Source organism: Euprymna scolopes, chromosome 3 (assembly GCF_053919585.1).
Source record: "Euprymna scolopes isolate OS-2025 chromosome 3, ASM5391958v1, whole genome shotgun sequence".
Classification (NCBI taxonomy): Eukaryota; Metazoa; Mollusca; class Cephalopoda; order Sepiida; family Sepiolidae; genus Euprymna; species Euprymna scolopes.
Genome location: NC_136484.1, coordinates 46037132 through 46048012, shown reverse-complemented (window position 1 = coordinate 46048012; position 10881 = coordinate 46037132). Strand labels below are relative to the sequence as shown.

The 10881-nt window shown below is 30.8% G+C and overlaps 1 long non-coding RNA gene across 1 annotated transcript in view; it reads left to right on the top strand.

Moving 5' to 3' along the window:
- LOC145254685 (uncharacterized) overlaps nt 1-5184 on the top strand; it is a 147177-nt gene extending 141993 nt beyond the window's left edge. The window contains exon 2 of the long non-coding RNA XR_013863793.1: nt 4815-5184. This is a non-coding gene — a long non-coding RNA (uncharacterized LOC145254685). The remainder of the gene's footprint in view (nt 1-4814) is intronic.
- Nucleotides 5185-10881: the final 5697 nt, after the last annotated feature.

The following is a 10881-nucleotide window of genomic DNA, read 5'->3' as shown; positions in this document are numbered from 1 at the left end:
AATAAAATCACAAAAAAATATTTTTATTATACAAATATGTGGTTTATTCTAAGGATTAACTTTTGCCATTTATAATTTAAATAGTTTCGGACATATGACCCCCCCACCCGTCTACCACACATATGGTGTAATCTAGAAGTCCAATTTTCGCAGACTTTATGCATTATATTAGGCTGTATTTCGCTCATAACGCATGGAATGTTGTCTTCCAAGTAATTTATTGTGTTTGGTTGGTTGGTTGTTTTTGTTTTACGGCATATCAACCTTTTTCAGGTTATTTAATGCCGAATCTAGTTATTTTAAGGAACGATTTTTAATGGAGTATATTTGTTTTTTTTTTTTAAGTCGGATTCTATTTAACCCATAGTTGGGACCCTAAAAGGTACTACCACTCCGGGTCAGAGTGGACCTGAGAGCAATGGCAATTAAAGGGTGGCTCCACACTCCCCAAGGCCCGCAAGGTGGGGCCTCACCATCGGATATAGTTTTAGGTCATATCCAGGACCTTACTGTGTTTGGTTTATCAGCATAGGCACGAGACTTTACATACCCCCCCACCAAAAAACAAAAAACAAAAAAAAAAAAGCGTAACAGGGTTAAATCGCACGAACCAAGTAGTTAGAAATTTTGTTCATCAAATGTTTCAGTAAATTGATCGTATCGCGCGCTGTGCGTCATGTAACTCCGTCCTGCTAAATTGAAACAACATGATGAATCGCCAAACAAAGCTGAACCCAAGATTGTTGTCAAATCTGCAATTAAAGAAAATAGAGTTGTCATGGTAAAGTTTACCATCTCTAAAAAATCTCTCTATATTTGTACACGTCTTGCAAAATCAAAACCCATTAACTCGAACGAACGCGCTCCCACAACACAGCATACCTACTTGTAGTCTCTGTCAATCTACAGCCCCACTTGAAAACCTCGTGCTTCGACACCATGCACATTTAACTTCGGTCATAGTGTACTAATGATTCCGACGATTGAGCGTTCATTAATTAACTCCGTCGAGGAGTCTCCACGCTGAAAAACGCGACTAACAACAGTAGAAAGATGCAAGAACTCATCACCTACATTCGTGCAGACGCACTGGCATATCGCTTTTAACCGTTCAGACTCATTTGCACTCATCACTTTCAACCGTTTAGATTTACTTGCAGTGGTCACCTGCAACCATGCAAATGCACTTGCACCCATCTCTTCGAATTTGCAGACAAATTTACTGACAATGCGCACCAACAACAGTGCAGCGTTATTTGCATTCAACATCTCCAACAGTGCAGATCTATTTGTATTAATGATTTCAAGCACATTACGTCATTGGTTTTATCAAGTACAGAAACTCTTGTACTATCTACTTGGACAGTCTTTGCGATATAATTCGTTACTCATTCCCAACAACGTTTTTTTACTCATACGATCAATTATCCAGGATAAGAGCCGTTCCGTGACGACTCTGTTTATAACTTTGTACTCTTAACAAAATCAGATGTTTGATCATTGAACGCTATCTGTGACAGAAACCAACACAGTTTATTTCTTTCTGCGCATATCGTCACTCAAACCGACCAATCAGATATAGCAAAGTGTCGCAATAGCAGCAGCTGACAATACAGTATATTATAGGTGGGTTCCTTTACTCAGCCGCTCATTCATGGCTCTGCCTTTTTGGAATCGACGCCAGACGAGACGCCTTCCTCCCTGTTTTCGCCGACTACAAGTTTCTCCACGAATCCTTGCTAGACGTTACAGCGCCATTTAACCCCTGTGATGACATCCAATAGTCTTCAATCCTTATTGTACGGAGAAATGGCATTTTGCAGAAGCTCCGAATCTTTCCTACATCAGCACGCCGACAATCGTCATACCAAATATAGCAGCTATTAACCGATCATCATCATCATCATCATCATCATCATCATCATCATCATCATCATCATCATCATCATCATCACCACCACCACCACCACCACCACCACCACCACCACCACCACCACAACCACCACCACCACCACCACCACCACCACCACCACCACCACCACCACCACCACCACCATCATCATCATCATCATCATCATCATCGCCATTGTCGTCGTCGTCGTCGTCGTCGTCGTCGTCGTCATCATCATCATCATCATCATCATCATCAGCAGCAGCAGCAGCAGCAGCAGCAGCAGCAGCAGCAGCAGCAGCAACATCTAAAGTTTGTTCTGACAAGCGCAGTTTTATAGCAGTTAGGTAAAAAGAAACATCTTCCAGTAAAAAGATCAGAGGACACTCCGGCCACGATCCATCATCACAGCAGTCGTCAAATGATCCATCAACTAACATGATCACCCAAAAGATACTCCGGCCAGGATAACAACCATCATCATCACAGGGCAACAATCCATCTTTTTCATGACACACTAAATCATGGACTCTTTTCCTAACGGTTACATGTTTATTTCTTTGAAATAAACGCTATGTTTATATTATACATGAGTTTGTCTTTTTTTTTGTCTGTGTCTTTTGTCTTAATTGTGAAACCGATTACCAGTATCGGCCCCCTGCCATATATATTAAAACTCACCAACCCACAATGCACACAAAATAGTAAAAATACGGTATTATCTTACTTGGCCTATTGTCTGTTTTCTACATCATAACACGTCATACGAAATCGACGGTGTTAATTTGATTATCCTGCCCAATTACGTTCCACAGTTTCTTGTTTGTTTCATTTCATTTTCGCACAAGTTTTTATAACAAACTTTTACTTTTAAATATAACAAAATAAAAATATTCTAAAACTGTTTTTCTTTTTAATGAATATGTTTATGTTCATCATCTATATATTGATACGATAGCGTGTGTGTTCTTTTGTGCGTCATGCTTACATCCGGGTCGTTTAATTTTTATGTACTTTTCTTGTCATAAATTATTTTACCAAGAATTTTTCATAACTTTTGGTTTCAGTTTCGACTATAGCTGATGGTACTCCATCTATTTTTTTTAATAAATAATTTTATCAAGAATTCTTCATAAGTTTTGGTTTCAGTTTCGATTATGACTGAAAGAACTCAATATATATATATATATATATATATATATATATATATATATATATATATATATATATATTTCATAAGTTTTTATTTCAGTTTCGATTCAAACTGATGCACCCAAGTCATATGGATATATATATTTTTTATTTTTGAAATAGCAACTTTATAATATATAAAATTCGATAGAACATTAACTCTATAATAATATATACAAACTCTGCAAGAATCAAAATATCATATTTAAGCGTACTTTACGACCGGGCTTTACCACGAGTTCGTGCTAGCTTAGATAAATACTTTTGCAGTTTAACAAAAAAGCTACAATGATACCAGAGCGTCTCCATTTACACTGAACATCTACAGAATGCCAACATCAATATGTGACATATGAATGAGTCACTTGTGGAATTTCCACAGGTCCCGCTAGTTCATATTATTAAAATATCAGATCATTTGGATTTTCCACACCAGGGTTGATATAATGAGGATGACATGCAAATGATCATATTGCTGATCGCAGTCACCAAATTAAGAGTTCGCCTGAAGACGACCTATTCTTTTGGTGGATACCGTTCACTACTACCCAAAACTATGTTTTGGTATGATTTGATCTGTTTAATAAAAACTAGCAGAAATCATAAAAAAAATCCACGATAGTTGAAAAACTTTAAAACAAATTATAAAGAAAATGAATACAAAAATAAAATAAAACAAATAACGACAAATTTAAAACATTTTTTTTTAGTAATTAAGAAAAAAAAAAAAGAAGAACTTTTTGAAGCTAAAAAGAATTAATTAAAAAAATTACATTTTTTCAATGGAAATTCAAAACACAACATATTGTTTTTTTTTTTTTTTCTAAATAATTTTTTATATAAATCATAACGGAACAGATGTCAATTCATGTGCACATTTTCTTTTTAATTTTAAAAAAGAATCTATGATAAAAAATTGATAAAAAAAAAATAATATGATAAAAAATTGATAAAAAAAACACTTACAGTCTCCTCTCATCATGGACCCTGTCGGTGGGGCATTAGAATACGCCGACTGCCCCCCCCCCTGCAGAGGGTAAAAGTCCCTCAATGGGGGTCCTGGATATGACCTTAAACTATATCCAGTGGTGAGGCCCCAGCTTGTGGGCTTTGGGGAGTGTGGAGCCACCCTTTAATTACCATTGCTCCCAGGTCCACTCTGACCCGGAGTGGTAGTACCTGTTAGGGTCCCAACTATGGGTTAAATAGAAACCGACGTGAAAACAACAAATATATTCTATTAAAAAATTTTTCTTCAAAATCTTTGGATTCGGCATTAAATAATCCGAAAAGGGTTGATATGCCGTAAAACAAAAACAACCAACCATCCTTTCAACATGACCTAAAAAATTATAAAATAAAATAGCCAAATTGAAAACGTAAACAGACAGTCATGTTTTTTTTGGTTTTGAAAATTTTTGGAGAGGAACTAGTTTTAATGATTGTTAACCGATAAAGAGTAACAAAAAGAGCGGTAATTCTTTTCGCATTAATTAATGTTTGCGATGATGATGGTTTTTGTGACACTGGACGTCAGACAAGTAAATTAATATTTAGATTATTCTTGAAAAGTTCCATAACCGAAATAAAATATAGAATGCAAAGAAGCATAAAACTGTGTTAAACTATTTCTTCTTCTTCATAATTTTTTTCCTATTGCATGTTTTCTATCTACGAACGCATTAACTATATATCTATACTTTTTTTTCGTTTTTTTTTACGTTAATTTCAGATATCCTGCGGGTTATGAAAAGAAAGAAAAAGAAGTGAATGAAAATCCACAGAAATCCGAGCAGCAGTCATCTCGTGAAATGAAATCATATTTATCAAATACTTTGTCCATGAAAAAACAAAGTCACGTGATTACACGTAACATTTCAAACGATCTAATCAAATCGATTATTGCATAACATCTGACACCACTAACAAATCTTGAAAAAATATTACACGGAATTTTATTTTACTCGCCAAGATATGCCTTAAGGACAGCCTTTGCTTAACCATATAAATATTTTATAGAGCCGTATAAATATTTTATAGAGCCGTATACATATTTTATAGAGCCGTATAAATATTTAAATGCCAAATAAAAAAAAAAGAAAGCACAAACCTGCTTCACACACAAAAAACAAAAAACTAAAGAAATATTTCTAAAATACTATCTTGCTAGTTAATTTTGGTTAACTCTTTTTTGTAATTTTTTGGGAACATTTACATATTCCATAAAATTTTAATGGCTTTCATAGCGAAAAATCCCCCACAAAGGTTCGAATGTATTAAATATATAATATATTCGAACGTATTGAATATATTTTATATTCAAATGTATTAAATATATTATATTTTCGAATGTACTAAATATATTATATATTCGAATGTATTAAATATATTATATTTTTAAATGTACTAAATATATTATATATTCGAACGTATGAAATATATTTTATATTCAAATGTATTATATTATATTTTCAAATGTACTAAATACATTATATATTCGAATGTATTAAATATATTTATATTCGAATTTATTTCAATGTATTAAATATATTTATATTTAAATGTATTAAATATATTTATATTAGAATGTATTAAATATATTTATATTTGAATAAGTAAATATATTATATAATTGATTGTATTAAATATATTTTTTATTGGGATATTTATCTTCGATTGTATTAAATATATTATATACTTGAATGTATTAAATATATTATATATTCGAATATATAAAATCTATTTATATTCGAATGTATTAAATATGTTTATATTTGTATATATTAAATAAATTATATATGAGAATGTTTTAAATATATTTATGTTCAAATGTATTAAATATATTAAATATTTGAAAATGTATTAAATATATTATATATTCTAACGTATTCAATATAATATTCGAATGTATAAAATATATCATATATTGGAATGTGTCAAATATATTTATATTCGAATATATCAAATACATATTATATATTGGATTTTTAAAAACATATCTATGTGCTAATGTATTGAATATATTTATATGAATGTATTAAATATATTATATATTCGAATGCATTAAATATATTATATATTTGAACGTATTAAATATATTCGAATGTATTAAATATATTTACATTGGAAAGTATTAAACATATTTACATTGGAAAGTATTAAACATATTTATATTCAAATGTATTAAATATATTATGTATTTGATTGTGTAAATATATTCACATTGAAATATATTAAATATATATTCGAATGTATCAAATATATTATATATTCGAATATATTATATATATTATATATTCGAATATATCAAATATATTATATATTCGAATGTATTAAATCTATATATCTATAAAAGTGAACGTGTCTGTCTGTCTGTCTGTCTGTGTACATTTCCCTACGCAATAACTCTGTCAATTTTTAGTCTATAGACTCGAAATTTGAAATACCGGGTACTGAGATTTGGGAAAATCGATGTGACGGGTGTCAGCCAGAAATTTGGCTGTTAAGGGGTCAAATTTAAACAATTTGACCTTTAAGAACTCTACCAAACTCCTCCGACAATTTTGGGTCTAGACACTTGAAATTTTAGATATAGGTTCCTTGAACCTGGATCTAACTTAATAAAGTGATTTGAGCCCGAAACTATAAATTTTAAGGGGTCATAATAGGGGTCAAAGTTTTAAAAAAATTGACGTTTTTTTTTTTTTTTTTTTTTTGCTCAACATACACCTCCAAATACCCGGGCAACGCCGGGCTGAAATGCTAGTATATTATATATTCGATTGTATAAATATATTATATATTCGAGTATATTAAACATATTATATATTCGAATGTATTAAATATATTATATATTCCAATGTATTAAATATATTATATATTTGAATGTATTAAATATATTATATATTCGAGTATATTGAATATATTTATATTCGAATATATGAAATATATTTATATTGTAATGTATTAAATATGCTATATATTCTAACATATTAAATATATTAATATTGGAATGTATTAAATATATAATATATTCGAATATATTGAATATATTTTTTGTTCAGTTATCGGATTATTTAAACTTCGATATTATTGAAAGTAGAAAACTACATTCCAGAAAAAAACAAAAGGAAAAAAAAAACAAAATTAAGAAAGCAATAAAAGATATAAGTGACAAAAAGGAAAACAAAAACGAAACAAAACAAACAAACAAAGAAACAACAACAAAAAAAAAACAAAAAACAAAGAAAAAATTGCACGAATGAAATCTGTTTGTTACGTAACATTATGAATTTAAGAATGGTACAAGTGTATTATGCAAAACCCACATTTAAAGAGAGTTCATATTGCAAAACGCAGATATATTAAAATATTAACAGGTTACTTCTTTCCCATTGGACTTAAGTAATAAACATCCAGAAGGAGTTCGGTTATTAGAAATGGTAAAAAAAAACTCTTGGAGGTAAATAAATAGCCTTACATTTGAGATTGACTTCAATTTGTTTACAAGAAATGTAAAAAAAAAACTTCTGGGGATAACTAAATAGCCTTACATTTAAGATTGGCTTCAATTTGTTTATATAAAATGTAAAAAAAAAAAAAAAATAATAATAAAAAACTCCTGGAGGTTAATTAATAGCCTTACATTTAATATTGGCTTCAATTTGTTTACAAGGAAAACAAAAACGAAACAAAACCAAAACAAACAAACAAACAAAGAAACAAAAAAAAAGCAAAAAAAAAAAAAGAACAAAGAAAAAATTGCACGAATGAAATCTGTTTGTTACGTAACATTGTGAATTTAAGAATGGTACAGGTGTATTATGCAAAACCCACATTTAAAGAGAGTTCATATTGCAAAACGCAGATATATTAAAAATATTAACAGGTTACTTCTTTCCCATTGGACTTAAGTAATAAATATTCAGAAGGAGTTCGGTTATTAATTGCGCAACACTTGTTGCAGTATAGACTTATCAGGAAAGATACACATTTTCGAGATAGAAAGGAATTTATGTTTCAGTTGCTTTGTATTAAGATACACTCCTATCGTGTTCAATTTGTTTATTAGAAATGTTTAAAAAAACTCTTGGAGGTAAATAAATAGTCTTACATTTAAGATTGGCTTCACTTTATTTATCATTACAAATATAAACACTTCATAGCGGAAAGAAATAATCTTACATTGTTTTGGGGGGATTTTGTACAAAAGCAAATCAAATCCAGAAAATTCATCAACAAAATTCGTTTATTCTAGAACTAATCTCTAACAAAACAAAACTGAAACAAAAAAAGAAACTTCGAAAAGAAACTTCGAAATTTCATCCGAAATAGAAATACTTAATGTCAAAGAAGCCATCTTGGTCGCCTCTTTTGTTTCTACATATCTTCTGTGTGGTTTCCTCTGCGGATGTAAGCCCACCTCGATTACCATAGTTTGCTCATGCAAATTTCCTGTGACGTTTAATTTGTACACGGGTTTCATATTCTAATTGATTTTACGTATAAAGCTTCGATGATCAGCACTTCTTTGTTATTGATTAATTAGATTATAGGTACATATCAAATTACAGAAATTGTATTACGCTGTTTTCTTTTTACATTACTGCATGGGATAAAAGAGGTAACATAAAATAAAATATAATGTAGTATTGTAGTACTTGATCATAAAAACGGTTTCTTTGCGTCTACTACAGAACACGATCTATAATATCTTAACTGTCACTAAGATCCTCTCTCTCGTAATACTCGACTAACTGATTTATCTAAGTTCAGTTACATACACTATCACCTCATCCCGGTGGTTTACATGTTTTTTTTTGCACTCTTCCACCATTTCTTTTAGATATACTGCAAAATACGATCTAACATTTCTTAACTCGTAATTCGTAAGATACTTTATCTCGTAATTCGTAAGATACTTTAACTCGTAATTCGTAAGATACTTTATCTAACTCGTAATTCGTAAGATACTTTATCTCACTCCACTTTATTGAGCTGAGTGATTTATTTGGAAATGTAGAAACATGCGATACAACGCCATCTTGGTAGTTTACTTTTTTGCACTCTTCCACCATTCCTTTTAGATATACGAATTTATCTTATATTAATTGTCTCTACGATCTCCCCCCCCTCCTACCTCCCTCGTAACTTGATTTAGCTGATCGCAATATCTGCAAATCCAGAAACATACTTCATAATGATATCTTGGTAGTTTACCTGTTTTTGTTTCTGCCCCCTTCCACCATTCACTTTAGATATACGGTAGAATATAATATATCATTCTTTATTGTCACTAAGATCTTCTGTGTCTCACAACTTTGTTTTACCTGCGTGATTTGAAGTCAAGAAATATATTTTATAGCGCCGTTTTCTTACAGCTCGGCTTCTGTTTTGGCATTATTCTATCGTTATTTCCAGATATGCTAGATCAAAAATCAAGTTTATGGTTTTGTATATATTTTCCAGCTCAATTACAGATCTGAGGTTAGAAATCTGGCCATTTGAGAGCATTTAAAAAATCTACGTTTTTCTTCGTTCAGCTTTAGATCAAACGTTGGAGTTAAACGTGTCTTGTTCAGCCAAGGAAAACTCAGCATCTAATCTGAAATATAAACTGAGTTGAGTGTTTAGTTGTCCAATAAACGTTACCGTGTTGATCGTTTACCTATTTAAAATGAAATCAATTTGATTAGTTTTATTTTCATGCTTGGTGATGAGCGTGCGCGTAAAGTTATTTTCTTAGATTTTAATTATAAAGAATTAAGATTTAAAAAGTTCATTTAATATTCATAAAAAAGCAAACATTTTAAAATTATAGATTGTATACGTATACATATAAAAGAAGGTTATTTGTATGTTCTTTTTTTGGAAAATTTCCTTATGTTAATCTTCTGGAGATACCACGTATTATGTTAAAAAAAACAGGTGGTTTCTAAAATGATTGTCTGATTAGGAGTTTTGTATCATTTTATTATATAAATTATCTGCATTGTACACAAGATTTTAAATTTCAATTGATTTCCATGTAGGAAGATTATAAAAATAATTTTGTTGATTTATTAACAAAAAAAAAAAAAAAGGATTTGATGAATTTAAACTTTACTACAAATTGCATTATTTGAATTTTCCGAATACTTTTCTGATTTTAGTTTCTACATTTACAGCGGTTCGGTCGATGCAACCTTCGACCTTCTTCGGATGCATCTTTTCGAACTTGGGCACAATCTACTCGATCTTGGGACTCTTTAAGTCGAACTCGGGAATCTGTACGAAATTTTTAAACTAAACCCTTTGTTTAATCCCAGAGGGTAGATTATTCTCATTTCGTTATCCACGGCTGAGTAAAAGTGTTAATTATGATTTTATTTGTAGTCATTATCGATTTCTAAAGTAAGGATTAAACACTCAACTTTCAGAAGACAGTCACTTAGAACTGATTGTTAATCAGTACTTTTAGCCGTTGCGCAACAAGTTCATGTGCCACAATTCTTTTTTTTTTTTTTAATAATTATTATGTTAGTCTTACTTATTATCGATCGTCTAGAGAAACGATTAAATATGCGACTTCTAGAAAACTTTGAACTGATTGCTAATCAGCGCTTTTAACCACTGCGTCATGGGTTCATGTACCACAATTATTCTATTTCTTTTTTGTGTAGTACGGACGAAGCAGAAGGAAACACCAACGGCATTTGTTACAGCATGCATGTAAGAATCACAAAAGCAAATATATCAACCGACTATTCTCTTTGAAAAAATATTAGCGAAGCAGGTTAATACATGTTTTAGACGGGCGG